At 39.0% G+C, this 23645-nt stretch overlaps 3 non-coding genes across 3 annotated transcripts; all 3 read right to left on the reverse strand.

Moving 5' to 3' along the window:
• Positions 1-9022: 9022 nt before the first annotated feature.
• TRNAA-AGC (transfer RNA alanine (anticodon AGC)) lies at positions 9023-9095 on the reverse strand. The gene has a single exon. It is a non-coding gene; the product is annotated as a tRNA-Ala (tRNA).
• Positions 9096-20203: 11108 nt separating this feature from the next.
• TRNAA-UGC (transfer RNA alanine (anticodon UGC)) lies at positions 20204-20277 on the reverse strand. Its single transcript has one exon. It is a non-coding gene; the product is annotated as a tRNA-Ala (tRNA).
• A 2535-nt stretch (positions 20278-22812) lies between these two features.
• TRNAA-UGC (transfer RNA alanine (anticodon UGC)) lies at positions 22813-22884 on the reverse strand. Its single transcript has one exon. It is a non-coding gene; the product is annotated as a tRNA-Ala (tRNA).
• Between the last annotated feature and the right edge of the window lie 761 nt (positions 22885-23645).

The raw sequence follows: 23645 nt of genomic DNA on the forward strand, positions 1-23645 counted from the left end.
TACGTAATCAGTGCTACAGCAGCTAAAGTAACTTTTCATTTTCCATGGAATGCACCAGCTCTGAAAATAAATGAAAGAGATACCATACCTTTTCGTTAGTATATTCTTAAAATCAGAATATGTGCAGTAACTAAATTTCAAAAGCATCTATCTCAACAGGAATGGTAAATCTACTTATTGTTTTCAAATACCTTCCTCAGAGCATCTCTATCAAATCTATCATATGCTTTCTCCGGATCCATGAATGCTACATACAAATCCATTTGCTTTTCTAAGTATTTCTCACATACATTCTTCAAAGCAAACACCTGATCCACACATCCTCTACCACTTCTGAAACCACACTGCTCTTCCCCAATCTGATGCTCTGAACATGCCTTCACCCTCTCAATCTCTACCGTCCCATATAATATACAAGGAATACTCAACAAATTTGTAGGTCTGTAATTTGAGCACTCACTTTTATCCCCATTGCCTTTGTACAATGATGGCATTATGCAAGCATTCCTGCCAATCCTCAGGCACCTCACCATGAGTCATACATACATTAAATATCCTTACCAACCAGTCAGCAATACAGTCACACTCTTTTTTAATAAATTCCACTGCAATACCATCCAAACCTGCTGCCTTGCCGGCTTTCATCTTCCGCAAAGCTTCTACTACTTCTTCTCTGTTTACCAAATTCATTCTCCTTAACCCTCTCACTTTGCACACCACCTCGACCAAAACACCCTATATCTACCACTCTATCATCAAATGCATTTCAACAAACCTTCAAAATACTCACTCCGTCTCCTTCTCACATCACCACTACTTGTCATAACCTCCCCATTAGCTCCCTTCACTGAAGTTTCCATTTGTTCCCCCTTCTCATACACTTTATTTACCTCCTTCCAAAACATCTTTTTATTTTGTATAAAATTTAATGATACTCTCTCACCCAACTCTCATTTGCCCTCTTTGTCACCTCTTGCACCTTTCTCTTGACCTCCTGCTTCTTTCTGTTATACATCTCCCATCCATTTGCATTATTTCCCTGCAAAAGAATGAGTGAGGAAAGATTGATAAAGAGGATATATATGTATCAGAGGTGGAGGGAACGAGGAGAAGTGGGAGACCAAATTAGAGGTGGAAAGATGGAGTAAAAATGATTTTGAGTGATGTGGGTCTGAACATGCAGGAGGGTGAAAGGCGAGCAAGGAATAGAGTGAATTAGAACTATGTGGTATACCGGGGTCGACGTGCTGTCAATGGATTGAACCAGGGCATGTGAAGCGTCTTGCGTAAACCATGGAAAATTCTGTGGGGCCTGAAAAGGAAGCTTTGATTTCGGTGCATTATACATGACAGCTAGAGACTGAGTGTGAACGAATGTGGCCTTTGTTGTCTTTTCCTAACGCTACCTCGCACACATGCGGGGAGAGGGGGTCGTTATTGAATGTGTGGCGGGGTGGCGACGGAAATCAATAAGGGCAGACTGTATGAATTTTGAACATGTTTATATATGTATATGCCTGCGTGTGTATAGGTATGTATACGTTGAGATGTATAGGTATATAAATATATATATATATATATATATATATATATATATATATATATATATATATATATATATATATATATATATATATATATATATATATATATATATATATATATATATATATATTTATATATATATATATATTTTTTTTTTTTTTTTTTTTTTTTTATACTTTGTCGCTGTCTCCCGCGTTTGCGAGGTAGCGCAAGGAAACAGACGAAAGAAATGGCCCAACCCCCCCCATACACATGTACATACACACGTCCACACACGCAAATATACATACCTACACAGCTTTCCTTGGTTTACCCCAGACGCTTCACATGCCTTGATTCAATCCACTGACAGCACGTCAACCCCGGTATACCACATCGCTCCAATTCCCTCTATTCCTTGCCCTCCTTTCACCCTCCTGCATGTTCAGGCCCCGATCACACAAAATCCTTTTCACTCCATCTTTCCACCTCCAATTTGGTCTCCCTCTTCTCCTCGTTCCCTCCACCTCCGACACATATATCCTCTTGGTCAATCTTTCCTCACTCATCCTCTCCATGTGCCCAAACCACTTCAAAACACCCTCTTCTGCTCTCTCAACCACGCTCTTTTTATTTCCACACATCTCTCTTACCCTTACGTTACTCACTCGATCAAACCACCTCACACCACACATTGTCCTCAAACATCTCATTTCCAGCACATCCATCCTCCTGCGCACAACTCTATCCATAGCCCACGCCTCGCAACCATACAACATTGTTGGAACTACTATTCCTTCAAACATACCCATTTTTGCTTTCCGGGATAATGTTCTCGACTTCCACACATTTTTCAAGGCTCCCAAAATTTTCGCCCCTCCCCCACCCTATGATCCACTTCCGCTTCCATGGTTCCATCCGCTGACAGATCCACTCCCAGATATCTAAAACACTTCACTTCCTCCAGTTTTTCTCCATTCAAACTCACCTCCCAATTGACTTGACCCTCAACCCTACTGTACCTAATAACCTTGCTCTTATTCACATTTACTCTTAACTTTCTTCTTCCACACACTTTACCAAACTCCGTCACCAGCTTCTGCAGTTTCTCACATGAATCCGCCACCAACGCTGTATCATCAGCGAACAACAACTGACTCACTTCCCAAGCTCTCTCATCCCCAACAGACTTCATACTTGCCCCTCTTTCCAAGACTCTTGCATTTACCTCCCTAACAACCCCATCCATAAACAAATTAAACAACCATGGAGACATCACATATATATATATATATATATATATATATATATATATATATATATATATATATATATATATATATATATATATATATATATATATATATATATATATATATATATGCTGAGAACCAATCACTTTCCTCTCTTCCTACACGTACACATGCCTTACATCCTCAATAAAAACTTTTCACTGCTTCTAACAACTTTCCTCCCACACCATATATTCTTAATACCTTCCACAGAGCATCTCTATCAACTCTATCATATGCCTTCTCCAGATCCATAAATGCTACATACAAAATCCATTTGCTTTTCTAAGTATTTCTCACATACATTCTTCACAGCAAACACCTGATCCACACATCCTCTACCACTTCTGAAACCACGCTGCTCTTCCCCAATCTGATGCTCTGTACATGCCTTCACCCTCTCAATCAATACCCTCCCATATAATTTACCAGGAATACTCAACAAACTTATACCTAGGTTTGCGGCAGGGGTGTGTGATGTCTCCATGGTTGTTTAATTTGTTTATGGATGGGGTTGTTAGGGAGGTACATGCAAGAGTTTTGGAAAGAGGGGCAAGTATGAAGTCTGTTGGGGATGAGAGAGCTTGGGAAGTGAGTCAGTTGTTGTTCGCTGATGATACAGCGCTGGTGGCTGATTCATGTGAGAAACTGCAGAAGCTGGTGACTGAGTTTGGTAAAGTGTGTGGAAGAAGAAAGTTAAGAGTAAATGTGAATAAGAGCAAGGTTATTAGGTACAGTAGGGTTGAGGGTCAAGTCAATTGGGAGGTGAGTTTGAATGGAGAAAAACTGGAGGAAGTGAGGTGTTTTAGATATCTGGGAGTGGATCTGGCAGCGGATGGAACCATGGAAGCGGAAGTGGATCATAGGGTGGGGGAGGGGGCGAAAATTCTGGGGGCCTTGAAGAATGTGTGGAAGTCGAGAACATTATCTCGGAAAGCAAAAATGGGTATGTTTGAAGGAATAGTGGTTCCAACAATGTTGTATGGTTGCGAGGCGTGGGCTATGGATAGAGTTGTGCGCAGGAGGATGGATGTGCTGGAAATGAGATGTTTGAGGACAATGTGTGGTGTGCGGTGGTTTGATCGAGTGAGTAACGTAAGGGTAAGAGAGATGTGTGGAAATAAAAAGAGCGTGGTTGAGAGAGCCGAAGAGGGTGTTTTGAAGTGGTTTGGGCACATGGAGAGAATGAGTGAGGAAAGATTGACCAAGAGGATATATGTGTCGGAGGTGGAGGGAACGAGGAGAAGAGGGAGACCAAATTGGAGGTGGAAAGATGGAGTGAAAAAGATTTTGTGTGATCGGGGCCTGAACATGCAGGAGGGTGAAAGGAGGGCAAGGAATAGAGTGAATTGGAGCGATGTGGTATACCGGGGTTGACGTGCTATCAGTGGATTGAATCAAGGCATGTGAAGCGTCTGGGGTAAACCATGGAAAGCTGTGTAGGTATGTATATTTGTGTGTGTGGACGTATGTATATACATGTGTATGGGGGGGGTTCGGCCATTTCTTTCGTCTGTTTCCTTGCGCTACCTCGCAAACGCGGGAGACAGCGACAAAGTAAAAAAAAAAAAAAAAAAAAAAAAAAAAATATATATATATATATATATATATATATATATATATATATATATATATATATATATATATATATATATATATATATATATATGTGGAGGCACCACATCAGGCAAGAGGACGAGGCAGTTTCATTAGCTCCTCTTCGCCAACGGAACTACCTTGGCCACAAGTGATGCTACTACGTTTGTGAATCAAGAACCATTGCAACACAAACCTCGCCAGGTGGTAGTGTCCCGCAGTGTATCGAGACAGACTTCCCCAGAACTTTTTTAAAGGGGAAGTAAATGTTTATACTTGTGTTACTGGAGTGATAGTTTTCATACATGGTGCTTTGACAAGAAAATAGTGAAATTGGAAAAAATGTAGCTTAAATATTGAAGCTTATTGATACAGTGGTTAAATTGATGAGAACTACTATTGACTTTTGTGGAAATAAATTAAACATTTCCTTTTTCCATAGCCAGAGGTTGAACCATTATGTGACATTCATTTTTTTTTTTCTTTTCATTTCAAGCTAGAAGTTTCAGTTTTCTAAATTGTTTCTTACATTTTTCATATGTATATATATGTATGTGTGTGTGTGTGTGTATATGTGCGTGTGTGTGTGTATGTGTGTGTATGTGTATATATATATATATATATATATATGTATATTATCCCTAGGGATAGGGGTGAAAGAATATTTCCCACGCATTCCTCGCGTGTCGTAGAAAGCGACTAGAGGGGACGAGAGCGGGGGGCCAGAAATCCTCCCCTCCTTGTATTTTCTTAACTTTCTAAAATGGGAAACAGAAGAAGGAGTCACGCGGGGAGTGCTCATACTCCTCGAAGGCTCAGATTGGGGTGCCTGAATGTGTGTGGATGTAACCAAGATGTGAAAAAAGGAGAGATAGGTAGTATGTTTGAGGAAAGGAACCTGGATGTTTTGGCTCTGAGTGAAACGAAGCTCGAGGGTAAAGGGGAAGAGTGGTTTGGGAATGTCTTGGGAGTAAAGTCAGGGGTTAGTGAGAGAACAAGAGCAAGGGAAGGAGTAGCAGTACTCCTGAAACAGGAGTTGTGGGAGTACGTGATAGAATGTAAGAAAGTAAATTCCCGATTAATATGGGTAAAACTGAAAGTTGATGGAGAGAGATGGGTGATTATTGGTGCATATGCACCTGGGCATGAGAAGAAAGATCATGAGAGGCAAGTGTTTTGGGAGCAGCTGAATGAGTGTGTTAGTGGTTTCGATGCACGAGACCGGGTTATAGTGATGGGTGATTTGAATGCAAAGGTGAGTAATGTGGCAGTTGAGGGAATAATTGGTGTACATGGGGTGTTCAGTGTTGTAAATGGAAATGGTGAAGAGCTGGTAGATTTATGTGCTGAAAAAGGACTGATGATTGGGAATACCAGGTTTAAAAAGCGAGATATACATAAGTATACTTATGTAAGTAGGAGAGATGGCCAGAGAGCGTTATTGAATTACGTGTTAATTGACAGGCGCGCGAAAGAGAGACTTTTGGATGTTAATGTGCTGAGAGGTGCAACTGGAGGGATGTCTGATCATTATCTTGTGGAGGCTAAGGTGAAGATTTGTATGGGTTTTCAGAAAAGAAGAGTGAATGTTGGGGTGAAGAGGGTGGTGAGAGTAAGTGAGCTTGGGAAGGAGACTTGTGTGAGGAAGTACCAGGAGAGACTGAGTACAGAATGGAAAAAGGTGAGAACAATGGAAGTAAGGGGAGTGGGGGAGGAATGGGATGTATTTAGGGAATCAGTGATGGATTGCGCAAAAGATGCTTGTGGCATGAGAAGAGTGGGAGGTGGGTTGATTAGAAAGGGTAGTGAGTGGTGGGATGAAGAAGTAAGAGTATTAGTGAAAGAGAAGAGAGAGGCATTTGGACGATTTTTGCAGGGAAAAAATGCAGTTGAGTGGGAGACGTATAAAAGAAAGAGACAGGAGGTCAAGAGAAAGGTGCAAGAGGTGAAAAAAAGGGCAAATGAGAGTTGGGGTGAGAGAGTATCATTAAATTTTAGGGAGAATAAAAAGATGTTCTGGAAGGAGGTAAATAAAGTGCGTAAGACAAGGGAGCAAATGGGAACTTCAGTGAAGGGCGCAAATGGGGAGGTGATAACAAGTAGTGGTGATGTGAGAAGGAGATGGAGTGAGTATTTTGAAGGTTTGTTGAATGTGTTTGATGATACAGTGGCAGATATAGGGTGTTTTGGTCGAGGTGGTGTGCAAAGTGAGAGGGTTAGGGAAAATGATTTGGTAAACAGAGAAGAGGTAGTAAAAGCTTTGCGGAAGATGAAAGCCGGCAAGGCAGCAGGTTTGGATGGTATTGCAGTGGAATTTATCAAAAAAAGGGTGACTGTATTGTTGACTGGTTGGTAAGGTTATTTAATTTATGTATGACTCACGGTGAGGTGCCTTAGGATTGGCGGAATGCGTGCATAGTGCCATTGTACAAAGGCAAAGAGGATAAGAGTGAGTGCTCAAATTACAGAGGTATAAGTTTGTTGAGTATTCCTGGTAAATCATACGGGAGGGTATTGATTGAGAGGGTGAAGGCATGTACAGAGCATCAGATTGGGGAAGAGCAGTGTGGTTTCAGAAGTGGTAGAGGATTTGTGGATCAGGTGTTTGCTTTGAAGAATGTATGTGAGAAATACTTAGAAAAGCAAATGGATTTGTATGTAGCATTTATGGATCTGGAGAAGGCATATGATAGAGTTGATAGAGATGCTCTGTAGAAGGTATTAAGACTATATGGTTTGGGAGGCAAGTTGTTAGAAGCAGTGAAAAGTTTTTATCGAGGATGTAAGGCATGTGTACGTGTAGGAAGAGAGGAAAGTGATTGGTTCTCAGTGAATGTAGGTTTGCGACAGGGGTGTGTGATGTCTCCATGGTTGTTTAATTTGTTTATGGATGGGGTTGTTAGGGAGGTGAATGCAAGAGTTTTGGAAAGAGGGGCAATTATGAAGTCTGTTGTGGATGAGAGAGCTTGGGAAGTGAGTCAGTTGTTGTTCGCTAATGATACAGCGCTGGTGGCTGATTCATGTGAGAAACTGCAGAAGCTGGTGACTGAGTTTGGTAAAGTGTGTGGAAGAAGAAAGTTAAGAGTAAATGTGAAAAAGAGCAAGGTTATTAGGTACAGTAGGGTTGAGGGTCAAGTCAATTGGGAGGTGAGTTTGAATGGAGAAAAACTGGAGGAAGTGAAGTGTTTTAGATATCTGGGAGTGGATCTGGCAGCGGATGGAACCATGGAAGCGGAAGTGGATCATAGGGTGGGGGAGGGGGCGAAAATTCTGGGAGCCTTGAAGAATGTGTGGAAGTCGAGAACATTATCTCGGAAAGCAAAAATGGGTATGTTTAAAGGAATAGTGGTTCCAACAAAGTTGCATGGTTGCGAGGCGTGGGCTATGGATAGAGTTGTGCGCAGGAGGGTGGATGTGCTGGAAATGAGATGTTTGAGGACAATGTGTGGTGTGAGGTGGTTTGATCGAGTAAGTAACGTAAGGGTAAGAGAGATGTGTGGAAATAAAAAGAGCGTTGTTGAGAGAGCAGAAGAGGGTGTTTTGAAATGGTTTGGGCACATGGAGAGAAAGAGTGAGGAAAGATTGACCAAGAGGATATATGTGTCGGAGGTGGAGGGAACGAGGAGAAGTGGGAGACCAAATTGGTGGTGGAAAGATGGAGTGAAAAACATATGTTTGATCGTGGCCTGAACATGCAGGAGTGTGAAAGGAGGGCAAGGAATAGAGTGAATTGGATCGATGCGGTATACCGGGGTTGACGTGCTGTCAGTGGATTGAATCAGGGCATGTGAAGCGTCTGGGGTAAACCATGGAAAGCTGTGTAGGTATATATATTTGCGTGTGTGGACGTATGTATATACATGTGTATGGGGGTGGGTTGGGCCATTTCTTTCGTCTGTTTCCTTGCGCTGCCTCGCAAACGCGGGAGACAGCGACAAATCAAAAAAAAAAATATATATATATATCTTTTATATATATATATATATATATATATATATATATATATATATATATATATATATATATATATATATATGAAAAATGCAAGCAAAACATAAAAACATTCGAAAAAAGACAGAACATAGCACATAAAAGTAAGAGAAAACGCTAAAAGCGAAACAGTTAACAAAATCAAGAAGGGTAGTTTCAGTAACAATCTAAATACAACATATGTAACACAAATATAAATAAACTTACAGTTAAGCAAAAACACAGAAGAACAATATCACACGAGGAAGGAATACAGAAATTTCATCACTAAATACACTATGTCCAGGGAGACCGACAACATGCTCGCTCGTAATGAACATCAATATGGTAGGTCACTCTGGAAGATTGATTCTCACTGAATAGTATACGAGTACCGATACAGACTTAAATCTGGACCATCTTCTTTAAACAAAGTTAACATCCACTGAATAAAACAATCGAATATTTTTTTCATGACGTTGAAGGAGCCACCTTGTGCAGTTTATGGAATAAACTGTTCTATTGTGAAATGGTCGTGGTACAGTGTTGTTGTGGCAGGTGATATGATTACCCGCAGGTAAAGGTGTCTTGGAGTAAAAATTTTTGACACAAAATATAGTTGCAAAAAAACGTTAGGTATGTGGAGATGCGGGGCATCGATCCCCGTACCTCTCGCATGCTAAGCGAGCGCTCTACCATCTGAGCTACATCCCCATGACCCTGGGGTGCCGAAGATCGAACCCGGGGCCTTTCACATGCAAAGCCAACGCTCTACCACTGAGTTATACCCCCTTACATAATCAGTGCTACGGCGGCTAAAGTAACTTTTCATTTTTCATGGAATGCACCAACTTTGAAAATTACTGAAAGCGATACCATACCTTTTCGCTCGCATATCCTTAGAATAATATGTGTAGTAACTAAATTTCAAGAACATCTTTCTTTATACGCGTTATGCACATTTCGAGTCTACAGTCACCTGTTTGTGGTAATCTCCCTAAAAGTTTTGTAAGATATGTGAAGAATATCAATTTGATATATCTTTCTTTCTTTCATACTATTCGCCATTTCCCGCGTCAGCGAGGTAGCGTTAAGAACAGAGGACTGGGCCTCTGAGGAAACATCCTCATCCAGCCCCCTTCTCTGTTCCTTCCTTTGGAAAAAAAAAAAAAAAAAAAAAAAAAAAAAAAATATATATATATATATATATATATATATATATATATATATATATATATATATATATATATATATATATATATATATATATTTTCTTTTGCTTTGTCGCTGTCTCCCGCGTTTGCGACGTAGCGCAAGGAAACAGACGAAAGAAATGGCCCAACCCACCCCCATACACATGTATATACATACGGCCACACACGCAAATATACATACCTACACAGCTTTCCATGGTTTACCCCAGACGCTTCACATGCCCCGATTCAATCCACTGACAGCACGTCAAACCCGGTATACCACATCGCTCCAATTCACTCTATTCCTTGCCCTCCTTTCACCCTCCTGCATGTTCAGGCCCCGATCACACAAAATCTTTTTCACTCCATCTTTCTACCTCCAATTTGGTCTCCCACTTCTCCTCGTTCCCTCCACCTCCGACACATATATCCTCTTGGTCAATCTTTCCTCACTCATTCTCTCCATGTGCCCAAACCATTTCAAAACACCCTCTTCTGCTCTCTCAACCACTCTCTTTTTATTTCCACACATCTCTCTTACCCTTACGTTACTTACTCGATCAAACCACCTCACACCACACATTGTCCTCAAACATCTCATTTCCAGCTCATCCGCCCTCCTGCGCACAACTCTATCCATAGCCCACGCCTCGCAACCATACAACATTGTTGGAACCACTATTCCTTCAAACATACCCATTTTTGCTTTCCGAGATAATGTTCTCGACTTCCACACATTCTTCAAGGCTCCCAGGATTTTCGCCCCCTCCCCCACCCTATGATCCACTTCCGCTTCCATGGTTCCATCCGCTGCCAGATCCACTCCCAGATATCTAAAACACTTTACTTCCTCCAGTTTTTCTCCATTTAAACTTACCTCCCAATTGACTTGACCCTCAACCCTACTGTACCTAATTACCTTGCTCTTATTCACATTTACTCTTAACTTTCTTCTTTCACACACTTTACCAAACTCAGTCACCAGCTTCTGCAGTTTCTCTCATGAAACAGCCACCAGCGCTGTATCATCAGCGAACAACAACTGACTCACTTCCCAAGCTCTCTCATCCACAACAGACTTCATACTTGCCCCTCTTTCCAAAACTCTTGCATTCACCTCCCTAACAACCCCATCCATAAACAAATTAAACAACCGTGGAGACATCACACACCCCTGTCGCAAACCTACAGTCACTGAGAACCAATCACTTTCCTCTCTTCCTACACGTACACATGCCTTACATCCTCGATAAAAACTTTTCACTGCTTCTAACAACTTGCCTCCCACACCATATATTCTTAATACCTTCCACAGAGCATCTCTATCAACTCTATCATATGCCTTCTCCAGATCCATAAATGCTACATACAAATCCATTTGCTTTTCTAAGTATTTCTCACATACATTCTTCAAAGCAAACACCTGATCCACACATCCTCTACCACTTCTGAAACCACACTGCTCTTCCACAATCTGATGCTCTGTACATGCCTTCACCCTCTCAATCAATACCCTCCCATATAATTTACCAGGAATACTCAACAAACTTATACCTCTGTAATTTGAGCACTCACTCTTATCCCCTTAGCCTTTGTACAATGGCACTATGCACGCATTCCGCCAATCCTCAGGCACCTCACCATGAGTCATACATACATTAAATATCCTTACCAACCAGTCAATAATACAGTCACCCCCTTTTTTAATGAATTCCACTGCAATACCATCCAAACCTGCTGCCTTGCCGGCTTTCATCTTCCGCAAAGCTTTTACTACCTCTTCTCTGTTTACCATATCATTTTCCCTAACCCTCTCACTTTGCACACCACCTCGACCAAAACACCCTATATCTGCCACTCTATCATCAAACACATTCAACAAACCTTCAAAATACTCACTCCATCTCCTTCTCACATCACCACTACTTGTTATCACCTCCCCATTTGCGCCCTTCACTGAAGTTCCCATTTGCTCCCTTGTCTTACGCACTTTATTTACCTCCTTCCAAAACATCATTTTATTCTTCCTAAAATTTAATGATACTCTCTCACCCCAACTCTCATTTGCCCTCTTTTTCACCTCTCGCACCTTTCTCTTGACCTCCTGTCTCTTTCTTTTATACATCTCCCACTCAATTGCATTTTTTCCCTGCAAAAATCGTCCAAATGCCTCTCTCTTCTCTTTCACTAATAATCTTCCTTCTTCATCCCACCACTCACTACCCTTTCTAATCAACCCACCTCCCACTCTTCTCATGCCACAAGCATCTTTTGCGCAATCCATCACTGATTCCCTAAATACATCCCATTCCTCCCCCACTCCCCTTACTTCCATTGTTCTCACCTTTTTCCATTCTGTACTCAGTCTCTCCTGGTACTTCCTCACACAAGTCTCCTTCCCAAGCTCACTTACTCTCACCACCCTCTTCACCCCAACATTCTCTCTTCTTTTCTGAAAACCCATACAAATCTTCACCTTAGCCTCCACAAGATAATGATCAGACATCCATCCAGTTGCACCTCTCAGCACATTAACATCCAAAAGTCTCTCTTTCGCGCGCCTGTCAATTAACACGTAATCCAATAACGCTCTCTGGCCATCTCTCCTACTTACATACGTATACTTATGTATATCTCGCTTTTTAAACCAGGTATTCCCAATCACTAGTCCATTTTCAGCACATAAATCTACAAGCTCTTCACCATTTCCATTTACAATACTGAACACCCCATGTATACCAATTATTTTCCTCAACTGCCACATTACTCACCTTTGCATTCAAATCACCCATCACTATAACCCGGTCTCGTGCATCAAAACCACTAACACACTCATTCAGCTGCTCCCAAAACACTTGCCTCTCATGATCTTTCTTCTCATGCCCAGGTGCATATGCACCAATAATCACCCATCTCTCTCCATCCTTTCAGTTTTGCCCATATTAATCGAGAATTTACTTTCTTACATTCTATCACATACTCCCACAACTCCTGTTTCAGGAGTACTGCTACTCCTTCCCTTGCTCTTGTCCTCTCACTAACCCCTGACTTTACTCCCAAGACATTTCCAAACCACTCTTCCCCTTTACCCTTGAGCTTCGTTTCACTCAGAGCCAAAACATATATATATATATATATATATATATATATATATATATATATATATATATATATATATATATATATATATATATATATATATATATATATATATATATATATATATATATATATATATATATATATATATATATATATATATATATATATATATAATATATATATATATATATATATATATATATATATATATATATATATATATATATATATATATATATATATATATATATATATATATATATATATATATATATATATATATATATATATATATATATATATATATATATATATATATATATATATATATATATATATATATATATATATATATATATATATATATATATATATATATATATATATATATATATATATATATATATATATATATATATATATATGTATATATATATATATATATATATATATATATATATATATATATATATATATATATATATATATATATGTATATATATATATATATGTATATATATATATATATATATATATATATATATATATATATATATATATATATATATATATATATATATATATATATATATATATATATATATATATATATATATATATATATATATATATATATATATATATATATATATATATATATATATATATATATATATATATATATATATATATATATATATATATATATATATATATATATATATATATATATATATATATATATATATATATATATATATATATATATATATATATATATATATATATATATATATATATATATATATATATATATATATATATATATATATATATATATATATATATATATATATATATATATATATATATATATATATATATATATATATATATATATATATATATATATATATATATATATATATATATATATATATATATATATATATATATATATATTATATATATATATATATATATATATATATATATATATATATATATATATATATATATATATATATATATATATATATATATATATATATATATATATATATATATATATATATATATATATACATATATATATATATATATATATACATAGGAGAGATAGGTAGTATGTTTGAGGAAAGGAACCTGGATGTTTTGGCTCTGAGTGAAACGAAGCTCAAGGGTAAAGGGGAAGAGTGGTTTGGAAATGTCTGGGGAGTGAAGTCAGGGGTTAGTGAGAGGACAAGAGCAAGGGAAGGAGTAGCAATACTCCTGAAACAGGAGTTGTGGGAGTATGTGATAGAATGTAAGAAAGTAAATTCTCGATTAATATGGGCAAAATTGAAAGTTGATGGAGAGAGGTGGGTGATTATTGGTGCATATGCACCTGGGCATGAGAAGAAAGATCATGAGAGGCAAGTGTTTTGGGAGCAGCTGAATGAGTGTGTTAGCGGTTTTGATGCACGAGACCGGGTTATAGTGATGGGTGATTTGAATGCAAAGGTGAGTAATGTGGCAGTTGAGGGAATAATTGGTATGCATGGGGTGTTCAGTGTTGTAAATGGAAATGGTGAAGAGCTTGTAGATTTATGTGCTGAAAAAGGACTGATGATTGGGAATACCTGGTTTAAAAAGCGAGATATACATAAGTATACTTATGTAAGTAGGAGAGATGGCCAGAGAGCGTTATTGGATTACGTGTTAATTGACAGGCGTGCGAAAGAGAGACTTTTGGATGTTAATGTGCTGAGAGGTGCAACTGGAGGGATGTCTGATCATTATCTTGTGGAGGCTAAGGTGAAGATTAGTATGGGTTTTCAGAAAAGAGGAGTGAATGTTGGGGTGAAGAAGGTGGTGAGAGTGAGTGAGCTTGGGAAGGAGACCTGTGTGGGGAAGTACCAGGAGAGACTGTGTACAGAATGGAAAAAGGTGAGAACAATGGAAGTAAGGGGAGTGGGGGAGGAATGGGATGTATTTAGGGAATCAGTGATGGATTGCGCAAAAGATGCTTGTGGCATGAGAAGAGTGGGAGGTGGGCTGTTTAGAAAGGGTAGTGAGTGGTGGGATGAAGAAGTAAGAGTATTAGTGAAAGAGAAGAGAGAGGCATTTGGACGATTTTTGCAGGGAAAAAATGCAATTGAGTGGGAGAAGTATAAAAGAAAGAGACAGGAGGTCAAGAGAAAGGTGCAAGAGGTGAAAAAAAGGGCAAATGAGAGTTGGGGTGAGAGACTATCAGTAAATTTTAGGGAGAATAAAAAGATGTTCTGGAAGGAGGTAAATAGGGTGCGTAAGACAAGGGAGCAAATGGGAACTTCAGTGAAGGGCGTAAATGGGGAGGTGATAACAAGTAGCGGTGATGTGAGAAGGAGATGGAATGAGTATTTTGAAGGTTTGTTGAATGTGTCTGATGACAGAGTGGCAGATATAGGGTGTTTTGGTCGAGGTGGTGTGCAAAGTGAGAGGGTTAGGGAAAATGATTTGGTAAACAGAGAAGAGGTAGTAAAAGCTTTGCGGAAGATGAAAGCCGGCAAGGCAGCAGGTTTGGATGGTATTGCAGTGGAATTTATTAAAAAGGGGGGTGACTGTATTGTTGACTGGTTGGTAAGGTTATTTAATGTATGTATGACTCATGGTGAGGTGCCTGAGGATTGGCGGAATGCGTGCATAGTGCCATTGTACAAAGGCAAAGGGGATAAGAGTGAGTGCTCAAATTACAGAGGTATAAGTTTGTTGAGTATTCCTGGTAAATTATATGGGAGGGTATTGATTGAGAGGGTGAAGGCATGTACAGAGCATCAGATTGGGGAAGAGCAGTGTGGTTTCAGAAGTGGTAGAGGATGTGTGGATCAGGTGTTTGCTTTGAAGAATGTATGTGAGAAATACTTAGAAAAGCAAATGGATTTGTATGTAGCATTTATGGATCTGGAGAAGGCATATGATAGAGTTGATAGAGATGCTCTGTGGAAGGTATTAAGAATATATGGTGTGGGAGGCAAGTTGTTAGAAGCAGTGAAAAGTTTTTATCGAGGATGTAAGGCATGTGTACGTGTAGGAAGAGAGGAAAGTGATTGGTTCTCAGTGAATGTAGGTTTGCGGCAGGGGTGTGTGATGTCTCCATGGTTGTTTAATTTGTTTATGGATGGGGTTGTTAGGGAGGTAAATGCAAGAGTCCTGGAAAGAGGGGCAAGTATGAAGTCTGTTGGGGATGAGAGAGCTTGGGAAGTGAGTCAGTTGTTGTTCGCTGATGATACAGCGCTGGTGGCTGATTCATGTGAGAAACTGCAGAAGCTGGTGACTGAGTTTGGTAAAGTGTGTGGAAGAAGAAAGTTAAGAGTAAATGTGAATAAGAGCAAGGTTATTAGGTACAGTAGGGGTGAGGGTCAAGTCAATTGGGAGGTGAGTTTGAATGGAGAAAAACTGGAGGAAGTGAAGTGTTTTAGATATCTGGGAGTGGATCTGTCAGCGGATGGAACCATGGAAGCGGAAGTGGATCATAGGGTGGGGGAGGGGGCGAAAATTTTGGGAGCCTTGAAAAATGTGTGGAAGTCGAGAACATTATCTCGGAAAGCAAAAATGGGTATGTTTGAAGGAATAGTGGTTCCAACAATGTTGTATGGTTGCGAGGCGTGGGCTATGGATAGAGATGTGCGCAGGAGGATGGATGTGCTGGAAATGAGATGTTTGAGGACAATGTGTGGTGTGAGGTGGTTTGAGCGAGTGAGTAACGTAAGGGTAAGAGAGATGTGTGGAAATAAAAAGAGCGTGGTTGAGAGAGCAGAAGAGGGTGTTTTGAAATGGTTTGGGCACATGGAGAGAATGAGTGAGGAAAGATTGACCAAGAGGATATATGTGTCGGAGGTGGAGGGAACGAGGAGAAGAGGGAGACCAAATTGGAGGTGGAAAGATGGAGTGAAAAAGATTTTGTGTGATCGGGGCCTGAACATGCAGGAGGGTGAAAGGAGGGCAAGGAATAGAGTGAATTGGAGCGATGTGGTATACAGGGGTTGACGTGCTGTCAGTGGATTGAATCAAGGCATGTGAAGCGTCTGGGGTAAACCATGGAAAGCTGTGTAGGTATGTATATTTGCGTGTGTGGACGTGTGTATGTACATGTGTATGGGGGGGGTTGGGCCATTTCTTTCGTCTGTTTCCTTGCGCTACCTCGCAAACGCGGGAGACAGCGACAAAGTATAAAAAAAAAAAAAAAAATATATATATATATATATATGTATATATATATATATATATATATATATATATATATATATATATATATATATATATATATATATATATATATATATATATATATATATATATTTATATATATATATATATATATATATATATATATATATATATATATATATATATATGTATTTTTTTTTTTTTTGGAGAAAAATGTAGCTTAGACATTGAAGCTTATTGACACAGTGGTGAAATTGATGAGAACTGCTATTGACGTTTGTGTGAATAAATTGTACATTTCCTTTTCCATAGCCAGAGGTTGAACCATTATGTGACATTCATTTTTTTTTTCATTCATTTCAAGCTAAAAGTTTGTTTCTAAATTGTTCTTACATTTTTCATATGTATATATATGTATGTGTGTGTGTGTGTGTGTGTGTATGTGCATATGTGTGTGTGTGTGTGTGTGTGTGTATATGTATATATATATGTATATTATCCCTGGGGATAGGGGTGAAAGAATACTTCCCACGTATTCCTCGCGTGTCGTAGAAAGCGACTAGAGGGGACGGGAGCGGGGGGCCGGAAATCCTCCCCTCCTTGTATTAACTTTCTAAAATGGGATATATATATATATATATATATATATATATATATATATATATGTATATATATATATATATATATATATATATATATATATATATATATATATATATATATATATATATATATATATATATATATATATATATATATATATATATATATATATATATATACATATATATATATATATATATATATATATATATATATATATATATATATATATATATATATATATATATATATATATATATATGTATATTGTTGAATGTGTTTGATGATAGAGTGGCAGATATAGGGTGTTTTGGTCGAGGTGGTGTGCAAAGTGAGAGGGTTAGGGAAAATGATTTGGTAAACAGAGAAGAGGTAGTGAAAGCTTTGCGGAAGATGAAAGCCGGCAAGGCAGCAGGTTTGGATGGTATTGCAGTGGAATTTATTAAAAAAAGGGGGTGAGTGTATTGTTGACTGGTTGGTAAGGTTATTTAATGTATGTATGACTCATGGTGAGGTGCCTGAGGATTGGCGGAGTGCGTGCATAGTGCCATTGTACAAAGGCAAAGGGGATAAGAGTGAGTGCTCAAATTACAGAGGTATAAGTTTGTTGAGTATTCCTTGTAAATTATATGGGAGGGTATTGATTGAGAGGGTGAAGGCATGTACAGAGCATCAGATTGGGGAAGAGCAGTGTGGTTTCAGAAGTGGTAGAGGATGTGTGGATCAGGTGTTTGCTTTGAAGAATGTATGTGAGAAATACTTAGAAAAGCAAATGGATTTGTATGTAGCATTTATGGATCTGGAGAAGGCATATGATAGAGTTGATAGAGATGCTCTGTGGAAGGTATTAAGAATATATGGTGTGGGAGGAAAGTTGTTAGAAGCAGTGAAAAGTTTTTATCGAGGATGTAAGGCATGTGTACGTGTAGGAAGAGAGGAAAGTGATTGGTTCTCAGTGAATGTAGGTTTGCGGCAGGGGTGTGTGATGTCTCCATGGTTGTTTAATTTGTTTATGGATGGGGTTGTTAGGGAGGTAAATGGAAGAGTTTTGGAAAGAGGGGCAAGTATGAAGTCTGTTGGGGATGAGAGAGCTTGGGAAGTGAGTCAGTTGTTGTTCGCTGATGATACAGCGCTGGTGGCTGATTCATGTGAGAAACTGCAGAAGCTGGTGACTGAGTTTGGTAAAGTGTGTGGAAGAAGAAAGTTAAGAGTAAATGTGAATAAGAGCAAGGTTATTAGGTACAGTAGGGTTGAGGGTCAAGTCAATTGGGAGGTGAGTTTGAATGGAGAAAAACTGGAGGAAGTGAAGTGTTTTAGATATCTGGGAGTGGATCTGGCAGCGGATGAAACCATGGAAGCGGAAGTGGATCATAGGGTGGGGGAGGGGGCGAAAATTCTGGGGGCCTTGAAGAATGTGTGGAAGTCGAGAACATTATCTCGGAAAGCAAAAATGGGTATGTTTGAAGGAATAGTGGTTCCAACAATGTTGTATGGTTGCGAGGCGTGGGCTATGGATAGAGTTGTGCGCAGGAGGATGGATGTGCTGGAAATGAGATGTTTGAGGACAATGTGTGGTGTGAGGTGGTTTGATCGAGTGAGTAACGTAAGGGTAAGAGAGATGTGTGGAAATAAAAAGAGCGTGGATGAGAGAGCAGAAGTGGGTGTTTTGAAGTGGTTTGGGCACATGGAGAGGATGGGGTGAGGAAAGATTGACCAAGAGGATATATGTGTCGGAGGTGGAGGGAGCAAGGAGAAGAGGGAGACCAAATTGGAGGTGGAAAGATGGAGTGAAAAAGATTTTGTGTGATCGGGGCCTGAACATGCAGGAGGGTGAAAGGAGGGCAAGGAATAAAGTGAATTGGAGCGATGTGGTATACCGTGGTTGACGTGCTGTCAGTCGATTGAATCAAGGCATGTGAAGCGTCTGGGGTAAACCATGGAAAGCTGTGTAGGTATGTATATTTGCGTGTGTGGACGTATGTATATACATGTGTATGGGGGGGGGGGTTGGGCCATTTCTTTCGTCTGTTTCCTTGCGCTACCTCGCAAACGCGGGAGACAGCGACAAAGTAAAAAAAAAAAAAAAATATATATATATATGTACATATGATATGGAAAGCGCAAAGATTATATAAAAATAACTTTGAAAAACACTGAACATAGTACATACAAGTAAGGGAAAATACTGAAAGCGAGATAATTAACACAATCAAGAAGGGCAGTGTCAGTAACAATTTGAATACAACATATGGGAACAGAAATATAGAAAAATCGACAGTTAAGCAAAAACACAGAAGAACAATATCACACGAGGCAGGAATATAGAAAATCCATCACTGAATACACTAAGTAGGTCAAGCGAGACCGACATGTTCCTTCGTAATGAGCAACAATATCGTAGGTCACAGGAATCTGAATCGTACTCATATGGTATATGAGTACCGATATAGACTCGGACCTGGACTATCTTCGTTGTAGATATTCTTTTCATTATGTTTAAGGAGCCACCGCGCGAAGTTCGTGGAATGAACTGTCCTACTATGAAGTGGTCGTGATACTTAGTGTTGTCGTAGCAGGTGATAATGATAACCCACAGGGGAAGGTGTTCTGGAATAGATCTTTCTGGCACAAAACATAGCTGCAAAGGTTAGCCTTATGGAGATGCGGGGCATCAATCCCGTACCTCTCGCATGCTAAGCGAGAGCTCTACCGTCTGAGCAACATCCCCATGATTGTAGGGGTGCCGGGGATAGAACCCGGGGCTTTTCACACGCAAAGCGAACGCTCTACCGCTGAGCTACACCCACCTTATATATTCAGAGCTACGGCAGCTATAGTAACGTCTAATTTTTCATGGAATGCACCAGTTTTGAAAATGATTGAGAGCGGTACTATGCCTTTTCGTTAGTATATTCTTAGAATAACAATATGTCCAGTAACTAAATCTTAAAAGCATCATTCTCTACGTGAAGGGTAAGTTTACTTACTGTTTTCATATATATATATATATATATATATATATATATATATATATATATATATATATATATATATATATATATATATATATATATATATATTTTTTTTTTTTTTTTTTTTTTTTTTTTTTACCTCCCAAGCGCACTTTCGTGTAATAATCACATCATCAGGGAAGATACAAGAGAGAAATATAACAATCAGTTGATATGCAAAGAAGAGACGTAGCTTGGACGCCATTTGGTAAACATGCAATTGTCCAAGACAATCTTGGTCTTGGACAATCGCGTGTTTACCAAAAGGCGTCCTTCCTTCGTCTCTTCGATGTATATCAACCGACGGTTATATTTCTATCTTGAGTCTCCCCTGATGATGTGATTATTAAACGAAAGTGCACTTGGAAATTATCGTGTTTCATTTTCCCCATGGACTCATAAGAATATCTTGAAAACGGGCAAAATTCTGATCCTTTTCAATATATATATATATATATATATATATATATATATATATATATATATATATATATATATATATATATATATATATATATATATATATATATATTATTATTATTATTATTATTATTATCACTATTATTATTTTGCTTTGTCGCTGTCTCCCGCGTTAGCGAGGTAGCGCAAGGAAACAGACGAAAGAATGGCCCAACCCACCCACATACACGTGTATATACATACGTGTCCACACACGCAAATATACTTACATATACATCTCAACGTATACATATTTATACACACACAGACATATACATATATACACATGTACATAATTCATATTGGCTGCCTTTATTCATTCCCATCGCCATCCCGCCACACATGAAATAAAAACCCCATCACCCCTCATGTGTGCGAGGTAGCGCTGGGAAAAGACAACAAAGGCCCCATTCGTTCACACTCAGTTTCTAGCTGTCATGTAATAATGCACCGAAACCACAGCTCCCTTTCGACAACCAGGCCCCACACAACTTTCTATGGTTTACCCCAGACGCTTCACATTCAGTGGTTCAATCCATTGACAGCACGTCGACCCCGGTATACAACATCGTTCCAATTCATTCTAGTCCTTGCACACCTTTCACCCTCCTGCATGTTCAGGCCCCGATCACTCAAATTCTTTTTCACTCCATCTTTCCACCTCCAATTTGGTCTCCCACTTCTCCTCGTTCCCTCAACCTCTGACACATATATCCTCTTGGTCAATATATCCTCACTCATTCTCTCCATGGGATCAAACCATTTCAAAACTCCCTCTTCTGCTCTCTCAAATACACTCTTTTTATTACCACACATCTCTCTTACCCTATTATTACTTACTCAATCAAACAACCTCACACCACATACTGTCCTCAAACAACTCATTTCTAGCACATCCACCCTCCTCCGCACAACCCTATTTATAGCCCATGCCTCGCAACCATAAAACACTGTTGGAACCACTATTCCTTCAAACATACCCATTTTTGCTTTCCGAGAAAATGTTCTCGACTTCCACACATACTTCAATGCTCCCAGAACTTTCGCCCCCTCGCCCACCCTATGATTCACTTCCACTTCCATGGTTCCATCCGCTGCCAAATCCACTCCCAGATATCTAAAACACTTCACTTCCTCCAGTTTTTCTCCATTCAAACTTACCTCCCAATTGGCTTGTCCCTCAACCCTACTGTACCTAATGACCTTGCTCTTAGTCACATAAGCAAACATTATATAAAACCACTCGGAAAGAGACAGAACATAGCACATAAAAGTAAGGGAAAACACTAAAAGCGAAACAGTTAACAAAATCAAGAAGGGTAGTATAAGTAATTAGATACAACATATGGAAACAGAAATATAGAAAACTTATATTTAAGCAAAAACACAGAAGAACAATATTACACGAGGTAAAAATATAGAAAATGTATCACTAAATACACTAAGTAGGTCCAGCGAGAGCGACAACATGCTCGCTCGTAATGAACAACAATATGGTAGGTCACTCTGGAAGATTGAATCGTACTGACATAGTATACGAGCACCGATGCAGACTTAGATCTGGACAATCTTCCTTAAACAAAGTTAACATCCACTGAATGGAACAATCGAATATTTTTCTTCATGACGTTGAAGGAGCGACCGTGTGTAATTTGGGGAATAAACTGTTCTTTGTGAAATGGTCGTGGTACAGTGTTGTTGAGGCAGGTGATATGATAAACCGCATGTGAAGTTGTTCTGGAATAAGACTTTTTGGCACAAAATATAGCTGCAAAAGAAAACATTAGGTTTATGGAGATGCGGGGCATCGATCCCCGTACCTCTCGCATGCTAAGCGAGCGCTCTATCATCTAAGCTACATCCCCATGACCCTGGGTGTGCCGGGGATCGAAGCCGGGGCCTTTCACATGCAGAGCGAATGCTCTACCACTGAGCTACACCCCCTTGCGAGTCTGGTTCTACGGCAGCTGTAGTAACTTTTCACTTTTTACGGAATGCACTTGGCCTCCTTCTCTCTTCCTTCTTTTAGAAAATTAAGAAGAAAAAGGGAAGGGACGATTTCCAGCCCCCCGCTCCCTCCCGTTTGGTCGCCTTCTACGACAAGCAGGAAATACGTAGGAAGTATTCTTTCTCCCCTATGTATAGGGATAATATATATATATATATATATATATATATATATATATATATATATATATATATATATATATATATATATATATATTTTATTTATTTATTTGTTTTGCTTTGTCGCTGTCTCCCGCGTTTGCTGGGTAGCGTTAAGAACAGAGAACTGGGCCTTTTTTGGAATATCCTCACCTGGCCCCACTCTGCTTCTTGTTTTGGAAAATAAAAAAAAAAAAACTAGAGGGGAGGATTTCCAGCCCCCCGCTCCCTCCCCTTTTAGTCGCCTTCTACGACACGCAGGGAATACGTGGGAGGTATTCTTAATCCCCTATCCCCAGGGATAATATATATTTTTTTTTTTTTTTTATACTTTGTCGCTGTCTCCCGCGTTTGCGAGGTAGCGCAAGGAAACAGACGAAAGAAATGGCCCAACCCCCCCCCATACACATGTACATACACACGTCCACACACGCAAATATACATACCTACACAGCTTTCCATGGTTTACCCCAGACGCTTCACATGCCTTGCTTCAATCCACTGACAGCACGTCAACCCCTGTATACCACATGACACCA

This window comes from Panulirus ornatus, chromosome 13 (genome assembly GCF_036320965.1).
Source record: "Panulirus ornatus isolate Po-2019 chromosome 13, ASM3632096v1, whole genome shotgun sequence".
Classification (NCBI taxonomy): domain Eukaryota; kingdom Metazoa; phylum Arthropoda; class Malacostraca; order Decapoda; family Palinuridae; genus Panulirus; species Panulirus ornatus.